We start from the raw sequence: 22,034 nt of genomic DNA, 5'->3' as shown, positions 1-22,034 counted from the left end.
TCTGGACTCTAAAGACACGATCTAATTCATTATCCATCTCTTGTCTGGGGAGATTTAATAAGTTAGCTAGTAACTTGAGGATTAATTCTCTAATGTTTTCTCCCACTTCCTCAATTACATTTCTAAATCTCAATTGATGTTCCATTTCATTATATTCTAATTGTTCTTGTATTTTCCCATCTTTTCATTCTTATTGTCCAAATTTTCCATCTTTTTTTGAATTTTAATTTGAGTTTTTTCCATCTTCATGTTATCGGATTTTAAGCTTTTTATATCTCCTAACGCCTTATTCAGATCCTCTTTTATATTCCCCAATTCTTCCTTAATTTCTCTCTTCAATTCTGCCATTTCTTCTTGCAATGTCTCTTGAAAAGCCTTCTGTTGTGCCTCCTGTTTTAATACATTTGCTTGAAATTCCTTTTGAAAATTGTCCTGTTTCTCCGAAGGTTTATGAATCTCCTGCAAAATATCTCTCATGCTGATATCATCAGCTAGCGAGGCCCTTCTGGGAAAATCCTTATAGTCCTTTAATTCCTTCTCAATCTTTGATCTTTGATTAGCCATTTTTTTCTCTTTCTCTCCAAATTTTGATAAATTAATTATCAGTTAATTTAATCCTCTTTTCTCTACAATCAATGGTGAATCCCAACTTATAAATATCAAATACAGCAGTTAATTAGTAATGAATGAATTTTTAGCCATTGGCTTCCCACAATTCTCCCTCTTCACAATTTATATTCTTCAATATTTAAGATTATATATCTATTCAATATTTAATTATTTGGTATTTGATATTTAATCTTTAGTCCTTCTTTATTCTTATGTCTTTCTTATGTCTTTCTCCCACTCTAAGTACTTTACTGTTTATTTATTTTTTAAACCTTAATGCTCAGTCCCTAACTCTTATAAGAACTCTTATCTTCCTCTTATCGTTTACCTTTAAACTCCCTCTTTTCTTATCAACCTATCTTGCCAGCTCCTTCTCCACTGTCTTTCCTCACCGTCCTCATTGTCTTCCCTGCGTGAATCCCGTCTTTTCCCGTTGTCCGTGTCGTCTTCCCTGTACCTATCCTCATCGTCCACGTCTTCTTTCCAGCACCGATCCTCGTCCTTCCCCACCATTCACGTCGTCTTCCCTGCCAACAATATCCCTGTAATACCCTTTGACTCACTTTACCTCCAGCTCCCTTCTCCATCTTTCCAAGACTTTCAAAGACCTGTCTCCTTCTCTCTCCTCCTCTTCGCTCTCTGCCTCCTCTTCTTCTGCAAACTGCCTCTTCTCTTCTCTATTTTAGTCCTCTCAAATCTCTCCAATCATCTCTTTCGCACTAGCCATTCTTATTTTAGTCCTTCTGTCCCGTCTTTTCACTATGATTATTTCTCTTAGTCCTCTAAGTGCTACTGCCAATTCCTTCCCCCTTTGCTTCCGGAACTTTGTTCTTCCTTTTTCAGGGGAGGTCACACTAAAGCCCTCCCTCTGAAAGCTTCTCCCTTCCGACCTCCTTCCGTTCTTTCCAGAAAGTAGAGAGGGGGGAGGGAGAGAGTCTGTCCTCTTTTGTCACTTCCCCCTTCACGCCGAATCTGCCTTGTTTATAAAGAAGGAGAGAGATAGACAAAACAAAGATGTCTCCAAGGTCTGTTGATTTTTTGAGGGGGAGGAATGCCTTGCAATTTGTTTTAAACTCCTTATGGTGGCCTTCATTTGAATTTTAGTTATTCATGGGGAAGTAACCACCCTATTCCATAATTATTCAATCAACTTTTTTCCTCTCCCATTTCTCTTAGTGAATTAATCTTGATAGTCCGATTTGTCCCTCTATAAGTTCCTCTATCCATTTTTACTCACTGTCTTCACTCCAACTTGACTCCAGGCTTCTATCCCCTCGTACCCCACTTGTTTCTGCCACAATTCCCTTCAATTCGGCACCTTTCCTTCTTTCTTGATCCCTTCTCCGCGCAGCTGAGTTAATTAAATGGGAGGAAATATTGGGGCTCAGGGGCTCATTTTTCTTATGGATTTACATCCTCCTCTGCCAGGTTGATGCCGCAGCTTCCTTCCTTCCTCTTCTTCTTGAATCTTAAAATGAGCAGGGCTGACAGTCTGTGCGGCGATCTCTCACCACTTCCCGATGTGCGGTCCGATTGCCTTAACTCCTCTGGGCCTCTCATCTACCCCTCCTTGAGGGAAGGGTAAACACTAGGGTTGGGCAAAAAATTCGAATCCTTCTGATGTCGTATCCAATTCGTATGTTTTGTCACTTTTGAACTATGTTTAGAAAAAGTATGTATCCCACGATATCAAACCCTTGATTGCCAATTTTTCGAATGGTGTCGAATGTTTCGGAGGGGGCAAGCATTTGCAAAGGGCTCCTGGACTACTTAACTGCTTATGGGGCACTTTAATCCGCTTGCAGAACAAGCGGGGAGAGGTCTGGATGTGCTGCAGTGCTTGGTTGCTTGCAATGGGGCGCTTTAATCCGCTTTGCAGAACGAGCGGGGAGAGGTCTGGGTTTGCTGGAGTGCTTGGCTGCTTGCAATGGGGCGCTTTAATCCGCTTTGGAGAACGAGCGGGGAGAGGTCTGGGTGTGCTGGAGTGCTTGGCTGCTTGCAATGGGGCGCTTTAATCCGCTTTGGAGAACGAGCGGGGAGAGGTCTGGGTGTGCTGGAGTGCTTGGCTGCTTGCAATGGGGCGCTTTAATCCGCTTTGCAGAACGAGCGGGGAGAGGTCTGGGTGTGCTGGAGTGCTTGGCTGCTTGCAATGGGGCGCTTTAATCCGCTTTGGAGAACGAGCGGGGAGAGGTCTGGGTGTGCTGGAGTGCTTGGCTGCTTGCAATGGGGCGCTTTAATCCGCTTTGGAGAACGAGCGGGGAGAGGTCTGGGTGTGCTGGAGTGCTTGGCTGCTTACAATGGGGCGCTTTAATCCGCTTTGCAGAACGAGCGGGGAGAGGTCTGGGTGTGCTGGAGTGCTTGGCTGCTTGCAATGGGGCGCTTTAATCCGCTTTGGAGAACGAGCGGGGAGAGGTCTGGGTGTGCTGGAGTGCTTGGCTGCTTACAATGGGGCGCTTTAATCCGCTTTGCAGAACGAGCGGGGAGAGGTCTGGGTGTGCTGGAGTGCTTGGCTGCTTGCAATGGGGCGCTTTAATCCGCTTTGGAGAACGAGCGGGGAGAGGTCTGGGTGTGCTGGAGTGCTTGGCTGCTTGCAATGGGGCGCTTTAATCCGCTTTGATGAACGAGCGGGGAGAGGTCTGGGTGTGCTGGAGTGCTTGGCTGCTTGCAATGGGCCGCTTTAATCCGCTTTGGAGAACGAGCGGGGAGAGGTCTGGGTGTGCTGGAGTGCTTGGCTGGTTGCAATGGGGCGCTTTAATCCGCTTTGCAGAACGAGCAGGGAGAGGTCTGGGTGTGCTGGAGTCTTGGCTGCTTGCTATTGGGGCGCTTTAAACCTATATCCCAGGATCTAGTTTCAGATTATCTGATTTAAACTGGATTATATGAGTTCTCTCTGCAAATAATCTGGGATAAGAAGAAAAGTGATGGATCTGGACCAAGCTTGGCACACACCAGCTGTGAATCCTGGGGGGGGGGGGGGGGGTTGGATGGTTGACCCAAGACTTTTGGGAATTGTTGTTCACCCATACATTTTCTCATGGGAGCATTCATAAAAAAAAAAAGAGAGAGAGAGACCATGGTGTAATGTAGTGCAGGGGTTCATAGTCCCTCAGACTGTTGAGGGGCCAGACTGTGGTGAAATAGTCCAAAATTAGGATTGTTGTTGTTGTGTGCCTTCAAGTCATTTCAGACTTACGTCAACCCTAAGTGTAAAGTTTAGGACAGGGGCCAGGTCAATGGCATTGGAGGGCCGCATCTGGCCAATGGCCCTTAGTTTGGGGACTCCAAGTGTAGTGCATTATGGTTTCCTGAGTCCACCAATTTAACAAAGTTTCAGCCACAAAAACAAAGTTTCTGAAGTAGAACAATGACTTTCAAAGTAAAGACAACCCAATGAAACAGGAAATAAGACTTCCAAACCAGGAACAGATTTCTGCAATTATTATAAAATGGTTTATTATAAAAGCTATAAAAATTTGCCAAAAATCAGAGGATAAGGGAAATGTACCAAGTTTGAAGAAGATAGCTCAAAAAATGAGGGCGGGAGAGACCTGCAAAGTCTCCCCCCCCCCCACTGTTTTTTTTTTGGCCACTGCGCATGCGTGTCCGCCATTAACGAATTACTTTTGAAATTAACGAATTTTCGTTAAATTTCAAAATTTTTGAGGGGCAAAATCCGGAAATGACATCAGAAACAAAACGCTAGCGCCCCCTACTTTTGAAGCGAGTTTAGAATCAATTTTTTCATGGATCGCTCAAGCCTAGTAAACACTGAGGTCTTCAGAGGGTCTTTAAGGCTTTGTGTCTCCCTCCGACTCACTCCGCAGAGGGAGAGGGAGCAAACAACTCAACCTAACCTCAGCACAATCGGTGGCTTGATGAGAGTCCTCATCAAGTCCGTCCTGTCACCATCTTCGCTCACCGGAAGTCCCATCTCTTCTTTAACTTTAATATGGAATAAAACAAGATAGGATATATTTCCAAGTACCTTTCTGGCTACCTGATTTCTATATTCTAGCCAAATAAGGCATTAGGGTATATTTATGTATTGGGCATTTACTGACAGTACTATAGATATTGAAGTCCCCGGTGGTGCAATGAATTAAACTGCTGAGCTGCTGAACTTGTTGACCTAAAGATCGGTGGTTCAAATCTGGGGAGCAGGATGAGCTCCTGCTGTTAGCCACAGCTTCTGCCAACCTAGCAGTTTGAAAACATGCAAATGTGAGTAGATCAATAAGTACTCTGGCAGGAAGGATACAAACAAAAAAATAGGCCTTGAGTGGCAAAACGTCAGGCCCTGCGAGCCAGGCCTACGGTCAAGCACTCGATTGTAGGCCTGACAGCCAGGGCCTACAATCAAACACTCGATGCTCAACTTGCAGGGCGTATGAGCATCAAGTCCTTGGTGCTCAATTGTAGGCCCTGTGAGCTGGGCCTACAAGACATTACGCGCTCTATGCTCGTAGGCCAGGCAGGTAGGGCTGAAGGCCCTGCAAGCCAGGGCCTATAGCCAAGCAATGAAAATCAGCTGACCAAACGGCTACTGTTCCCCTCTGCCTTTTGTTTCACTGTTTCTTTGGTTCCCATGGAGTTGTACCATTTTGTGCAATCCGAATGGAGAAAACGGTACAAAACCATGAAAGAAACAGATGAAACAGGATCCGAGCCCAACCCTACAAAAACCATTGTTGTTATGTACTTTCAACTATTTTCTGGCTTATCGTGACCCTAAAGTGAACCTATTATGGCGTTTTTCTTGATTTTTCAAATGAGGTTTGCCTTTGCCTTCTTCGGATGCTGAAAGAATGCGACTTGCCCAAGGTCATCAGGGAGTTCGATAACTGAGTGGCCATTTGAACTTGGTCTCCAAAGTTACAGCCCAGTACTCAAACCACACCACTACAATGGCTCTTAGTAGAGAGTTATGCTGGAATAAATTAACTATATATGTATTTTATTTTGCTATTGATATATCCAGCAGGAATAATTTGAGGACAAGATTGTTCCACTCAGATATTATTTTTGATAAGAGATTACTATTATGTACAGCCACATTGCCATTTTTTTCATAGTTTTCATAAAAATAATCTTTGGTATAAATGAGTCACCTATATTGGCACCTTACAGAGCAAGACATAATTGAAGAGCATGCATTGAGCACTCAAATTTCTAATGTAATCATGTAAACAGTAAGAGGCAATTTTGCAATAGCAGCATGACTGGAGTCACTATCTTTGTCTGGTGCGATTACTTATGAATTCCCTCAAATTAATTATAATAACATTCATGGGCTCTACTGGCAGCTCTAAATAAGAAAGAAGATAGAGTGTTCCCTCACTTATTGTGAGGGTTAGGTTCCAGGACCACCCACAATAAGTGAAAATCCGCAAAGTAGGGAAACTATATTTATTTTAATATTTATACATTATAAGTCTTTATCAACCAATTGTGTGTTGATAAATCATCTCCTTTTCCTCCCGTTGCCCCTTGGGCTCTTTTCCTCTCCGTTCAGCTTCTCCTTCCTCCGTTCCTTAGGCTGTAAATTGTAATTTTTTTATGATTTATAATAGTCTTTTAGAGTTTATTGAAAAACCGCGAAACAGCGAATCCGCAAAAAGTGAACCGCGAAGTAGTGAGGGAACACTCTACTACTATACAGATTTTCCCACTTGCCCATTCAGGCATGCCTGTATAAATCAGCATTGTAACAGTGTTGAGAAAATATAGGAATCACATATCATTGCTAATTTTATTATATATACATCCATCAGGTACAGGGATGGAAAAAACATTAAAATATCTTTTGGACAAGGTGATAGTACACATTCTATCTTCAATCTTTGATGACTGTACATGGGTACAACTGACAATATAATGGGAAATTATATCATTTTCACCTTTTAAAAAATATCAGATTTTTATAGGTTTCCAAACAGCTCTGACTGATTCTTCGATAAATCCAAATCTCTGACCAGATCGCTCACCTCTGTCTGAGATATTAATTGAGGATCACTGGATGTTGATAGCACAAAGTCAGGATCAATATCAGCTTCTATCTGCATCTGGTCGCCATCATTGCCTACCTCCTCATCCTCTAGTGCAGTGGTTCTCAACTTGCGGGTCCCCAGGTGTTTTGGCCTACAACTCCCAGAAATCACAGCCAGTTTACCAGCTATTAGGATTCCTGGGAGTTGAAGCCCAAAACATCTGGGGACCCACAGGTTGAAAACCACTGTCCATGCCTCTGGCATGCTTGAGCAAGTTTCTACATGATCAGAAATGTATTTTGTGGTATTTTAACAGAACTGAGTCTCTGTTACATGTTACATAATATTGGTTACAGCTGTCAAAGATTTGAGCAATCTAAAAAATCATGCAAATTACTGTCAAGAAAGAAAATGTTTTATAATTTTTAATAACTGTAAAACAAAATTGGCCATTTCTCAAAAATCGTTCGTGGTGTGACAATTTTGAAGTTATTTATGTGATCAGCATCAAAAATCTATTTGGTACACCAAAATTGTAAAGGAAACTAAATAGCAGTTTTTCAATGTCTTCTGCACTGATGTTCTCTTCTGTGTTTCATTACAATTTGGCTAAGTATGGCCATAACTTACATAACATTTTTAAGTCCTGCCGTCCAGAATACAGATTAATCAGATGCTCAAAACAATTACCAACATGTATGCACTTCTGTTAACAGAACAATTTCAGCATCAGTTTAATTTTGCCAAGCAAAATACATTTGAGACTGCTGCCAGGACCTTTAATCAGAAGCTCCTACACGAAACTTTCTTAGTCTAAATCCATAATAAAAGCGAAAACCTGGATGTGTGTATGTGGCACAGATGTCTGCTCACACAGACAGCCTCCGGCCTCCACCAACAGGCTATAGTTCCCAGGGTCAATCTAGCAAGTCACTCTTTTCCACTGACATTGTGGTCACAGCAAGCGCCATGAACATGCAGCCCAGCTCCTGCCAATGTCCTCCCCAACACTATGGCCCACCACCCAAGTAATGCTTTCGTTTGGGGACCATTTCATCCTAGATTTTGCTTTTTCTTCCACCACAGGTAGGCATCCCAGGGTTCTCCATTGCTGTGGAATTTGCATGGCCCCGCCCACTGCCCTTTCCTTTCCAATCTCGCTGCATAACAAACAGAGCAGAACTGAGCTCCAACTAAACTTACTGTAGGAGTTTAGGAACTGACTCCACATGGTGGAAGTTGTAGTTCACCCTGCATCAAGTCAGAGCACTGTCACTCCTACTAAGGAATATAGAGGAGTTGTAGTTCACCTACACCCAGAACACTATGAACCCAAATTATGATGGCTCTCGGCCAAACCTGCCATGCAGACCCAATATGCCCAGATTTGACTACTGGTGGGTTTTGAGGGGAACTGGACTGGAAGTTGAGGAGTAGTAGGTACTGGGATTTATAGAGCACCTGCAATGAATGAGCATCACACTTGGCACACAGAGCCCCCATAACCAATACAACATATTGGACAAGTTTGGGAAAAAGGAAGTTATATTTCACCTGCAGCCAGATAAATATGACCTACTGAACATACTCCAGGTATTTGTGGGAAGGGGCCTTGATTTTGGGAGTTGTAGTTCACCTCCATCCAAAGACCACTGAATATAGCCAATGACGATTCTAGACCAAACTTGGCACACAGACTGAATATTACCTGCTGGGGATACTGATAGATATTTCGGGGCAATTGCCCCGGGAATCTGGAAGTTGCAGTAGTTCACCCCCATCCAGAGAGTACTGCAACACACCTGGTACACAGGCCCAAAATGGCCAACTTATAATACTGGCAGGGTTTGGGGAGGATTCAGCCACAATTCTGGGAATTGCAGTTCACCCACTCCAAGCAGAAAACATAACATTAAAAGACGAATAATACCATTCTCAAATGACCCGGGCATCACCGGGTCCCCAAGCTAGTCTTTTATAAATGAGACAACAGTGTATTTCTTTAAAAGACATGTCTTCAAGGAAGTTCCACTGAAATCAAATGAAAGGTTAAGCAATCCTTTTGACTTTAGTTAGCATTTTAACTTTCTATATACAGTAGAGTCTCACTTATCCAAGCCTCGCTTATCCAAGCCTCTGGATAATCCAAGCCATTTTTGTAGTCAATGTTTTCAATATATCATGATATTTTGGTGCTAAATTCATAAATACAGTAATTACAACATAACATTACTGCATATTGAACTACTTTTTCTGTCAAATTTGTTGTAAAACATGAAATTTTGGTGCTTAATTTGTAAAATCATAACCTAATTTGATGTTTAATAGGCTTTTCCTTAATCCCTCCTTATTATCCAAGATATTCGCTTATCCAAGCTTCTGCCGGCCCATTTAGCTTGGATAAGTGAGACTCTACTGTATCTTCAAAAATAAAGAAAACAGCTTTTTCTAATGTAAGTCATTTCTCTGTTATTTATTTGTTCATATCCAGCCTCTCTCAAAGCAACTAAGAATATTAATTAAATGGTCACAAAAAACTCTTGATTCAAACAGTTGATTAAAGGTTACTGAATATGTATCAAAGCTAATCAATTTAAGTGCACATTACCTTAGAATAACTAAGGATCTAACCAAGGCATGTGTCATTGCCACCTATATAGATTTGACTATATTAAGCAATAGTAATGTTAGTTGCTTTGCAGTACGTCAGCATCCTCCCTCTGTGGCAGTGCTGTTTTTAATTTGAAAAAAAAGGACAACTAAAAGGCCCCAATTAAAATGAAATGAGAAAAATACAACAGAGCAGTACAAGGTTATGGGGATTCTAAATTGATCCAATAGTATACAGATTCTCATTTTACATTACAATAGCTGGCTATGTTATATTGATGCAGCAATTCACATAACAATATGTTAACCATTCACAGTTTGTTTGGTTGATTGGTTTGTTCATACTTCCTGAAAGTTTTATCCAAGTTTATTTCATGCATGTTTAGGACAGTTCGACCAGGCTGGTAATCATATACATTCTGTTATTGTTGCAAAGCATATACATTTCTAGTTTTTTTGTTCCTAGTCTCACATATACATTCTCATTAGCTTGCCAAAAGAAATGTTTTGGTACCATTTGAACCATTCAATTCATTTAACTAAGTTGAGATTTATGAAACAGAGTTATAAGGAGAGGAAAAAAATCAGGTGCCATTGAATTAAAGAATTAAAATTATTGGTACGTGTAATTTATAAAATTGACACCTGCCTTGTCTGGAAAGGCAAGGAAGGGAATTAACCACAAGAGTTGTGAAAAAACCCAACCACAAATAAATTGAAGCTTTATCAAATTACTTTAAAAAGTGAAATAAATATATTACCTTTATTTAAATATTTACAATTCCAAATTCTGACAACCTTCCCCAAAGAGTTCAGGATAGACCCATACAGTAGGCTCAGTCATGGCTAGTATGGAAGCCATTATATAAGGGCTTGAACTCCCTTCTCCCCCATTCAAACTCAGTACTTAAGTCATTACAAAAATGGTCACTTATTGACCCAGCGGCAAGTTCAGTAAGAAAGAAGACAAAGCACATTTTGTGGGAAAGGGCCACCATTTTATTGGTTACAAGTAAATAGACTTGGCCAACAGCATGGTTCTTGATCAAAACATTGGTTGACTTACTAGTCAGCTAATGGAATTCATTCATTAATCAACCTATCTGCCGGCTAATGAAAGACCATTTACCAAGTACACTTGTTGGGTAATGCCAAAAATGCAGATACCCAAAACCTTGCCACTTGGGAGTGAGACAAAGCAATCTGTCCCTAAGTTGGGTATGACCTGGTTTCCTACACTGCTAAGCTTCCTTAATGGACCAACCTATACCAAATATGCGCCCTGTATACTCCCAATACGGATCTCACCCACATGCTGAAATTACCCAGTTGTAACAATGTGGTCATAGTAGCTAAACAATAATCTATTTTTAAAAGACTGAGATATAAATCAGTAATAAAATCCAACTAACTGTTAATCTGGTGGGGAAAACAACCTATATGGGCCGGGGGAGGACCTGACTGAATCTTTCATTTACCCCTGAGCCATGCTGCCTGTGAAGATGCCTCTGACTGGCTTCCTGTTCCATGGCATAGCTCACAATGGGCTTCAGTAGAAAAGAAACAACCTTTGCATCTGGTACATCAGGTATGGGGAAACCTTGGCCCTCCCAGTGTTTTGGACTTCAACCCTCCAAGTTCGAAACACCTGGAGGGCCAAAGTTTGCCCATGCATGTGGAACATGGTACCCATTCTCACTTTGTGCACAGACACAATTCATAAATTGGTGCTCCCAGTGAGTGAGGAGAGTTACCATCACTAGATTTGTTAAGAGAAAGAATGCTCTGGATCATAGTTCTTCATATGTTTTTCACAATACCTAAGTCTCATCCGCCAATGATAAACACTTGCTAGTTAAAGCAACAATATTTTCCAGGCCTTTGTGTTCTGGATGGTCAAGGCATGTTCACCATTTCTTTTTAACCAGCTGGCTCCCATCACATAGGTATTTGCTCCCAAAATATGTTGAAAAGGATTCCACACAAAGACAGGTGCTATGAGAAGTCCCATGGGAGTGCACCTTCAAATAAATAAGTGATTGTATGACAGCTATGTCTCCATGCCCTTAATCTGATATCTAGTTAAATATTTATAGTGAATTATAGAAAATGTATGAAATAAATCAGTACATACAACTTGTATTCCAGATAAGTCTGTGTTTCTCTAAAGTGAAGGTGTGTTCTGAGTTTCCTCAAATGCAGCAACTATTTTATGTTTAAAAATATAGTGGTCATTAGATAGATAAAATTACTTACTGCGCCTCATTGTACCTTATGTATTTAACAGAGTATTAAGATAGGTTTTTATGTGTGCACTTTGGTGGCTATTTGTGCTGTTAGTATGGAAGTTTATGCTGAAATTAGTATATTGTACAGAAGAGCACAACTTACTTCAGATTCTAATAAGCACACATAATAACCTCTATAAAAAGGCAATTTTGATTCTTTTCTCACTTTGATTATACCTTGTGTACCTTCAAAAATAATTTTTGATTTCTGATTTTAATCACATTGGACATGTAAAGGACAATAGCAGCAAAATTATCTGAGTTCAATCTGAATTCTCTTTAAAATATTAAAGCAGTTTCCCCTAAGAAATGATAGACCTACTATGTATCAAAAAATCAACTTTTTTAAATTAAAAAAATAGAAATCATTTTGGCATTTTCCCTATTCACCTATCACATTTGGGAAGCAATGAGCAATCAATCTCTCTTCCACATCTGAATGTAATATAGCATTCATAAATACAAGATTAAGGATATAATGAAAGCCAACCAGAGCTATGAGAAAAGCAATAAAATTGTGGTCAATCTATCCCATATACATATACAAAAAGCTTACTGGACTAGTTGATGAATCTTTGATCCTTCGATATAGTTGAAGACAGCAGAGTACTTCAGAAGATGCTGAGCATCTTTGAAAAAGGGCTGCCTCCAGAAGAAGGACCATAAATGGTTGAAGAACTGTGTTCAGAGACTCATCAATGGCTGAACTTCACATATGAAGGAGGTCTTAAGTGGGATGCAGTCTTTAAGTATCTTGACAGTTGTTACAGAGAGGAAAGGGCACACTTGCTCTTTGCTGCCCCAGAGGGTAGGATTATATGTAATGGTTTGAAGTTACAAGAAAATCAGTTTTGATTGAGCTTAGAAGGGACTTACTGACAGTAAGAACAGTTCAGCAATAGAAATAATGACTAGCTGTGCCCAGCCACGTGTTGCTGCGGCTTATGGGAATCATTTGTTGGCCAGGTGGAATAGCAGTGAATAGCCTTGCAGCCTCAAAGCCTGGCTGTTTTCTTCTTTTGGGAATCCTTGTTTGGTGAGCTGGAATGCAATGGAATAAGCTTGCTGCTTGGAAGGCTGGGTACTTGTGTTTTAGGGGAATGGTTTTTTGGGCTGCTAGAATTGCAATGAATAGCCTCACTACTTGCCTGGCTGCTTGCTACCTAGGGGAATCTTTGGTTGGTCAGCTTCAATCGTACAGAGTAGTATCGCAGCTTCAAAGCTTGGCTGCTTGCTACCTAAGGGAATCTTTGGTTGGTCAGCTTCAATAGTACAGAGTAGTATCGCTGCTTCAAAGCCTGGTCACCTGCTATCAAGGTTAATCCTTTGTTGGTCTGGTTGAATTACACTGAATAGCCTGGCAGCTTGAATGCCTGGCTGTGTTATAGCTAGGGGAATACTTGTTTGGCGAGCTGGAGTAGCACCCTCAATCAGAGAGCCACTTTGAAGCCTGGCTACTTCCTGTGTAGGGGAATCATTGTTTGGCCAGCTTGACTTGCCAAGCTGCTTGCAAGCCTGGCCACTTTCTACCTTGTGGAATCCTTGGTTGCCCAAGTTGAATGGCAATTAATAGTCTTGGTGCGGAAAGTATGAATGCTGCAATTAGTCACCTTGATTAGCATTTAATGGCCTTGTAGCTTCAAAACCTAGATACTTCCTGCCTGGGGGAATCCTTTGTTGGGAGGTGTTAGCTGACCCTGGTTTTTTCCTGTCTGGAATTTCCGTTTTCAGAGTGTTGTTCTTTATTTACTGTCCTGATTTTCAAGATTATATTGTTCTGTATTATTATACCACAGTAATTACTATATATTATATTTATAATCTTCTTTTATCTGCTTAGAACTGGATTATGTGAAGCCCCTTCTACACAGCTCTATAAAATCACACTGAACTGGGTTATATGGCAATGTGGACTCAAGATAATCCAGTTAAAAGCAGATACTGTGGATTATCTGGGAGGGACTTGAGTTCTACACTACCATATAATCCAGTTCAAATCAGATAATCTGTATTTTATAGGCAATGTGGCTGAGGCCTAAGTACACTCTGCCTGTGCCCTGGTGTAATGAAGTATGAATTTTGTATTCATGTTTGTTGTGTTTAACTATGTTCTTGTGGTTTGGTTGGGTAGGTGTGAGATGGCGGCAGCCATTTAGTGGCTCTCCTCTGAGGCAGTTGCCGTGGAGATGTGGGCGGAGCCATCTGCCGAGGGGAGGAGAAGTGAAGAGGTTTTTAAAAGTGAAGCACAGGGAATATTGATTCCAGGTTGATGGGATCAAGGAGACTCAATTGTTCATTTGCAGTCAGTTTCAAATAAATTTGGTGACTTATTTAATGTAGTCTGTGTCCTGGAAAGGCACAGAGAACTGTGATAGTATATCACAGGGGTGACGGTGGTTTGAAGTCATTGGATAGTCCAAGTTTCAGACTTTGGGAACCAATCCCAGCTGGGCTCACAGAGGTCCATTGAAGTAACAATTTAGAAAGGAGCAGAGGAAGAAGTTTTAACTACTTTAAGTAAAAGAAGTGATACTTTAGAGAGTTTGATTCATCTCATTCTAGTATTCTGTTAATAAGAATACCTCTAAGTGAAACATCTTTTGTAACCACCAAGCTTGTGCCTGAATAAACTTTTTACATCAAAGCCTCTGTCGTCTATAGACTCCCTCAGCACAATTGCGCTACCATTTTAACACCGAATAAAGGAAAAGGCTTCCTCTGAGCTATTGGGTGGTTGAGCACTTTTATAATCTAAAGGTGTCTCTCCACACAGTGATGACTGCATTTCCACTAATCGGTGGCAGTTATCTTTTATTATTTGGAACATCTGTTATTAATTGGGTCTTCTACGCTACCCTCTTTTACACCTGGGTACCATTTAGGCTGAGGGAATTGCTAGGATACAAAGTGGGCGGGGCCTACTGTTCTGAGCCGTTTCTAAAGGGGAGAAACAACTCTTTCTCGCCCTCTAATTTGGGCTTTATTTTTCTAGGGTTTTTTTGTTTGAAAGACATAGACTGGATGACTATGTCTTTTGTGGCCAAATTGGGTGTGATTTGGTTCAGTGGATTTGTTGTTTACTCCATAGTAAAATATCACATTACATTTTTTAATATAGAGATAACCAGAGCTATGAGAAAAGAAACAAAAGAAAGAAAAAGAACAGCTAACTGATGGGGATACTGCAGATCGTACATTAAACAGAAGTTGGACCTGATGGTCTGTGGGACCCCTTTCAACTCTATGATTCTATGATTGCCATTGGACAATATCCCTTGATCTAGGCACCATACTCCTTTTGATGCAGCCCAACATCCCATTGGATTTTTAAAATGTTGCATCACACTGTTGGCTCATGTTCAATTTGTTGTCTGTTAAGACTCCAATATCTTTTTCACATGGACTGTTGTTGAGTCAGGTGTTACCTATCCTGTATCTCTGCATTCCATTTTTTTCCACTTAAGTAAAGTTTTTTACATTTCTTCTTGTTGAAATTCGTTTTGTTAGTTTTGGCCCAGCTCTCTAATATGTTCAGGTCATTTTGAATTCTGTTCCTGCCCTCTGAAGTATTTGCTATCCCTCCCAATTTGGTGTCATCTGCAAGATTGATCAGTACACCCTCAAAAATCAGTGGTTTTTAACCTGTGAGTCCCCAGATGTTTTGGCCTACAACTCCCAGAAATTCCAGCCAGTTTACCAGCTGTTAGGATTTCTGGGAGTTGAAGGCCAAAACATCTGGGGACCCACAGGTTAAGAACCACTGCTCTAAATCTTCATCCAAGTTATTGATAAAGATGTCGAACAGCACTAGGCCTAGGACAGAACCCTGCAGCACCCCACTAGTCTCTTCTTTCCAGGATGAAGGGGAATCATTAGTGAGAATCCTTTGGGTTCAGTCGCTTAACCAATTACAAATCCACCTAACATCTAATATAGTTTCAGTTAAAGGAATACACAAGGATTAGTGATGCCTTTTTCCTCCACAAGAACTGAGCTTGTCAAGGACAGAACCAACATGATGCTAGTCTTTTCAGAAAGGATATTCACAGATTTTCCTAATGTACATAAGTACCATAGAAAGAAGGCCTATGGAAATGTGTAATGCAATTTCTGCAGTCATTATACCTTAATCCTAAATGCTTCTCTTACTCTAAATGTATTAACGAATACATTTTTAGAATGGTTTTGGCACTGAGGAATTTCAGTTGACACTAATAGGGATAAATGTGTTTTAAACTGTGAAGCAACATTTTTTAGTTTAATTCAGCATAGTTGACATCATACTGCTCACAAGGTTGGTCATGTGAAGACAATCCAGACTATCAGTTGAAAATCAAGTAATGAGAATCAAGCCTTAAAGACTCCAGAATGAAACTGTACCTTCAGCATTAATTACACTCATATATTCAGCTCAAAATATTCCCAGAGTTCAAATACGCCGTCCGGCAGTTCAATACTTAAATATTGAATTATGGTATGATTCAATCAATGTGAAATATTGAAGGGAGAGAGGGATATATGTGCCTAACCTTCCAATTCAGATATTTTCATTCGAGTTGAATGTGGCTGTTAAACTATGAAAAGGGAAGGGTGCTATTAAGATTTAGAGTCCTACATGTTATGAGGGGAATCCTCAGACTGCTGAGTTTCCTGGTGCAATACAGGGAAGTTTCCTGGATGGAAGATGGAACAGAGAGCATTACAAATGAAATGTATGTCTCTATGGCTGGGGAACAGGCCATGCATTTCCGCTCCTCACTTTCCATGGAGGAAAGTGCAATCAGCCAGCAACTGTAGAGTCAGGGCTCTTCTACACAGTCCTAAAACCTGGGCTAAAAAATGGATTAGCCTGAGGTGTCCAGATGACGTTTCAGGCTAATCCATTTCAAACTGGAGTAAACTGAATTTACTCAGTTTAATCCAGGTTTTTAAAACAACTTCGGACTTCCAAAACCTGAAGGAATATGGTAGCACCCCCTCTTCCCTCCCAACCCCCTATTTCCTCCCCCAAAACTTACCCAAGGCCTGCCAAACATGCAGGCCCCTCTGGAGAGCTCTGTAGTCACTTCAGAATGATGCTTCAGGAGGTGGGGAGTGAGGGAGGAGGGAAAACGTTTTCTTACCACCACCACCCCCCCACACACACACACACTCACACACACACACACAAACACAACCCCCTCAAGCATCATTCTGATGTGACTACACATGTTACTGTGTGGCTGGCAGCCCCCTTGTGTAAGTTTTGGGGGAGGAAATGGAGGGCTGGAGGGGGCCTGGATGTCTTCCCAGGTCAACTTTTGGTTGACCTGGAAAGGCATTTAGCCACCTCCCAAGGGAAAGCCCAGGGTTAGGGGTTTGAGTGGGGACAAAGTCCCAAGAGGACTCTCAGGACTTTCATATGTCTGGAAGGGCCCTCAATGGGTTTCCATCCTCAAGAGCACCTGCTTCGCAAAGCAGTAGCTGAGTGCACCCAGCTTTGTTCCCTTTCTTACACTGGGAAGATAAAGAGGAATTAAGCATATTTAGCCAGCTCTTTGGGGGCCAACTTAGCCCACCCATCTCCCAAAATCATTGGCTAAATGTATCTAGCTTCCCTTTGCTCTTACCTTTTCCACATTAAGAAGGTAGGAGAAATATGTCTCCCTGGTGAAAAGAGGTAAAGGTGTGGGGAATAAAGGCATGGTAATATGCATGAACCCTAGAAGAGTTGGAAGAGACCTCGTGGGCCATCCAGTCCAACCCCCAAAACCGCATTCAAAGCACCCCTGAAAGATGGCCATCTAGCCTCTGCTTAAAAGCCTCCAAAGAAGGAGCCTCCATCATACAGAGAGTTCCACTGCTGCACAGCTCTCACAGTGAGGAAGTTCTTCCTAATGTTCAGGTGGAATCTCCTTTTCTGCAGTTTGAAGTCATTGTTCCATGTCCTAGTCTGCAGGGTAGCAGAAAGCAAGCTTGCTCCCTCCTCCCTATGACTTCCGCTCACATATTTATACATGGCCATCATGTCTCCTCTCATCTCTTCTACAGGCTAAACATACCCAACTCTTTAAGCCGCTATAGACCCTTGATCACTTTAATCCCCTTCCTTTGGACACATACCAGGTTGTCGACATCCCCCTTAAATTGTGGTGCCCAGAATTAGACACAGTATTCCAGGAGTGGTGTGACCAAGACAGAATAGACGGGTAGCATGACTTCCCTAGATTTAGACACTATACTCCTATTTATGCAGGCCAAAATCCCATTGGCTTTTTTTGCCGCCACATCACATTGTTGTCTTATGTTTAACTTTTATCCACGAGGACTCCAAGATCATTTTCACGCGTACTGCTTTCAAGCCAAGCATTCCTCATTCTGTATCTGTGCATTTCATTTTTATTGCCTAAGTGCAGAATTTTACATTTATCCCTGTTGAACTTCATTTTTTTTTAGTTTGGCCAATCATCTATCTAATTTGTTAAGATGATTTTGAATTCTGCTCCTGACTTCTGGAGTATTAGCTATCTTTCCCAATTTGGTGTCGTTTGCAAACTTGATGATCATGTCTTCTAACCCTTCATCTAAGTAATTAATAAAGATGTTGAACAGAACTGGGCCCAGGATGGAACCCTGATATCATGTGGTTAGTGGTGAAGTGGTAATTTGATTTCCTGTCCCAAATTATATCCCTATCTCTGCCCCGGACTGTTAAGGCTCCAGTTATTTTAAGACAACCTGCATCCTTGTTGGCCTGCCCAACCTTAAGGGTCCTGTTGTCCCACTGGTGAATGCTGTCAGATTTCTCAGTACTGGGTCAGTGAATTTTCTATGACAGTCTCACTCCTGTGAGAGCCATCATGGCGTAGTAGTTTGAGTTGGACTATGACTCTGGAGGGCAGGATTAGAATCCTAGCTTGGCCACAGAAATCCATGATCTTTTAGCCTCTGAGGAAGGCAGAGGCAAACTCTGTGTGAACAAATCTGGCTAAGAAAACCTTTTAATAGGTTCATCTTAAAGTTGCTATAATTCAGAAGTGACTTGAAAGACACAATAACAATATAAAACAACATTATATAAACAACTTGATCATCATAATCACCATCATGTCTTATAAGCACTTAAGTGTGGCTGGCACATGCATTACTCATCAACCTTTCTCTTTTTATGCCCTACTCGTGTTTCCAGTGCTCAGGTCATTTAAAGTAAACTTACTAACAAGAAAAGCTACAATCTTATTAGGATTTACTTGTGAGCAAGTCCATTTAAATAAATTGAACATCTATAGCCTTTCAAGGTAGGCTAGTATTATGATCCCATCGTATATATATTTGTTTTACATTTTAATGCTGAAATTGCATTGATTAAACCATTAGTGAAATTACACAACTGCACACCAGGTAGAGAATAAACAGGAAGATGGGGTGCCAGAGGCTGTGCAGAAGATTGATTATAGGACCAAAAATAGAAAATCAGCACAATTATACTAATAAAGAGAAATGTGATATTGAAGTTTCTCGACTCAGTAAGTATCCATTATCTATCTACACCAGTGGTTCCTAATCTTTGGTTCTCCAGTGGTTTTGGACTTCAACTCCCAGAAATCCTAGCCAGTTTATCAGCAGTTTAACCCTGCCAAGACACAAGTGTGTGCTTTCCACCTACGTAACCGTGAAGCCAACAGGAAACTGAAAGTTACTTGGGAAGGCCATGAGCTCGAACACTTGGTGTCACCTTAGACCGAACACTAACATATAGGAAACACTGCATGAACACCAAGCACAAAGTAGCTGCATGCAATAACATCCTGAGGAAACTGACAGTGCATGGGGTGCAGACCCACAAGTAATAAGAACATCAGCCCTGGCCTTGTCTTTCTCAACTGCAGAGTACGCCTGTCCTGTTTGGCACAAGTCTGCCCATGCGAAGCAGGTGGACATAGCACTGAACAAAACATGCAGAATAATCACAGGATGCCTTAAACCTACACCTGTTGATGTAGGTGGCATTGCCCCCACTGATGTGCGATGGGAAGTTGCTGCTAACTGTGAGAGAAATTAGTTGCTGCTAACTGTGAAAGCCACCCACTACATGACTATAAGCCCCCTCCCAGTAGACTCAAATCAAGGAAAAGCTTCATGAGAACCACCACTTCTTTTGATGTTCCCCCAGCAACAGCAAGTGTGTCCCTCTGGGCAGCTAAACCAAGTAATCCCAACTGGATGGCCCCCCATGAGGGTCTGCCTCCAGGGGCAAATCAAGAATGGGCAATTTGGAAGTCCCTAAACAGACTGAGAAGCAGAGTGGGCAGATCAAAAGACAACCTGGTAAGATGGCACTACCTGGAGGAATCTACCATCTTGTGCGACTGTGGAGCTGAACAAACAACTCATATGTATGCTTACCCACAATGCCCTGCCTCATGCACAGAGGAGGAGCTGTTTAAAGCTACGGACAATGTGATTGCTGTTGCCCGCTTTTGGTCCAAAACTATTTAGCTGTTTGTGATTCCTTTATTTTATTACCTTTAAACTTATTTATTATGCAATGGTTTTGAAACAAAATAAATCAGCTGCTAGGAATCAGCTGCTAGAAAAACACCTGGAGGACCAAAGATTGGGAACCACTAATCTACACTAATACGCAATAATATGGGTTGATGTGGTAAAATTTTAATCCACATGCAATACATATTTTCCTTTAGGGCATAAAGTTGCAGTAACAGAATCGGAGACATGGGATGATTGCCAAAGCCATGTAACAATTACATTGCCAAAAGTGTTGCCAAGCCACAGAACAGCAAAAGGTATGAGAAGTACTTCTAGGAGCCTGAGTGTTACCTTGTAACCTGATAAGGCCTGGGCTTATATCAACCATCCAAACTATTAAAAATGTTTTTTTAAATCTCCGTTAGCCAGTGGTCATTCATTATTTCAAAACAATATTTGTATGAGGTAGGAAGGTGTGGGAAAGAAAGGAGATGCTGCACCCCTTCCTAGAATTGGAATACATACAGATAGTAGCTCATACATTAGTAATGTGAAGGTTGGATTTCTGCAAAGCACTGTACATTGGGCTACTTTGCACCAAGTTTGGAAATGCTAATTAATTTAATATACGCAGCCAGATCAGTTATGAGTACGTATAGAAGTCACACCTATATTAAAATCACTCCACTGGGTGCCAATTAGTTTCCAGGCAAAGTACAATGTCTTGATTATTAGCTTTAAAGTCCTACACAGTTTGAGTGGAGGTTACCTGGAGGATCACCTTCTCTCATATAATCTGGATTTTGACACTTTGGGGGACTTGCTGAGGAATGGTGGGAATTATTGCCCTTCTGCATTCTAATACAGGTCCAGTACATTGTTTGCTGATTAACACTTTTGAATGGGTTCAGTGCATGAATGTGTATATGTGTGTGTGTGTGTGTGTGTGTGTGTGTTAAACATATGTTCTTTTTATCTAAGTTGTTTTTGTTCATTTTCTTTTCAAGTTCACCACATTAATTTTAAATCTTTGTCTCAGTTTCCACTTGCAGAAAACTACCCTCTGAGAAAGCTTCCTTGGCTTCACAGGATTGGTAACTACCAATTATTCAATATATCCTGCACAATTATTCCTTAATTGCTAAATGCTGGTGATTGCCCATAGAAATAAAGATTGGTTGGTTCTTAATCTCCTAAAAATTAAAAGGTTTAATGCATAGTTGATCTTGCTCTATATTAGTAGTAGTAACCCGTGAGCTGTGACCACCTTATACTGTCTGGTCTCTTAATTTCCTATAAACTTGTTTCATTAGAATGGAAATCAGGAGAGCCCTGACTAAGAAAGTAGAATCCTACAAAGGCATAAGACAAGGCTGTTTATTAACCCCTTTACTTTTTAATCTTTATAATAATGTTCTGCCGAACTACCTCAGAGGTTCTGAAGTACACATGCCAAAAATTGGTAACAGACATGTAAATACACTTTTATATGTGGATGATATGGTTCTGAAGTCTAACACACAAATTGGATTAAGGAGGTTACTGAGCAAACTTAACGTTTATGCCCACAAAAATGAGTTCACTATAAACAACACTAAATCAAAAATAATGGTGTTCGGAAATCACACACCAAGGCATAAATGGTTCCTAGATGCTGAGGGTATAGAACACGTCATCTCATTTTGTGATGACTCATGGGCCTTGTAGTCCTGTTCCTAGTACTATTGTGGCAGATGAAGATGAAAACATGGGGTTTTCGCCGGTTCAACAAGCACTGGAGTCTCTTCACCTGCAGGATGTTGATGTTTGCCCACAAGAATTCAGCCAAACAGGCCTTGGGCAGAACTCCCCTCCGTTTCCCAGGAAGGAAATTTATTCTAGAGAAAGGGGAGTCAGGGAAGCTAATCGGAGAAGTCTAAGAATCGCTGCCAAACAAATGGCTGATTAGGTCTGCTTCCCTTGGGAAATTCTAAGGAGTCATGCATCTGGACAGAGTTGGGTTTCGCTTCTCGTTCTCTAGGGAAAGAGTTCTGTTGGCGGGAAAACGAGACCCAATATAGGTGTTGGGCGC

The sequence above is a fragment of the Anolis carolinensis genome, chromosome 4, assembly GCF_035594765.1.
Source record: "Anolis carolinensis isolate JA03-04 chromosome 4, rAnoCar3.1.pri, whole genome shotgun sequence".
Taxonomy (NCBI): Eukaryota; Metazoa; Chordata; class Lepidosauria; order Squamata; family Dactyloidae; genus Anolis; species Anolis carolinensis.
The sequence above is the reverse complement of the archived record's forward strand: the minus strand, read 5'-3'. Positions refer to the sequence as shown.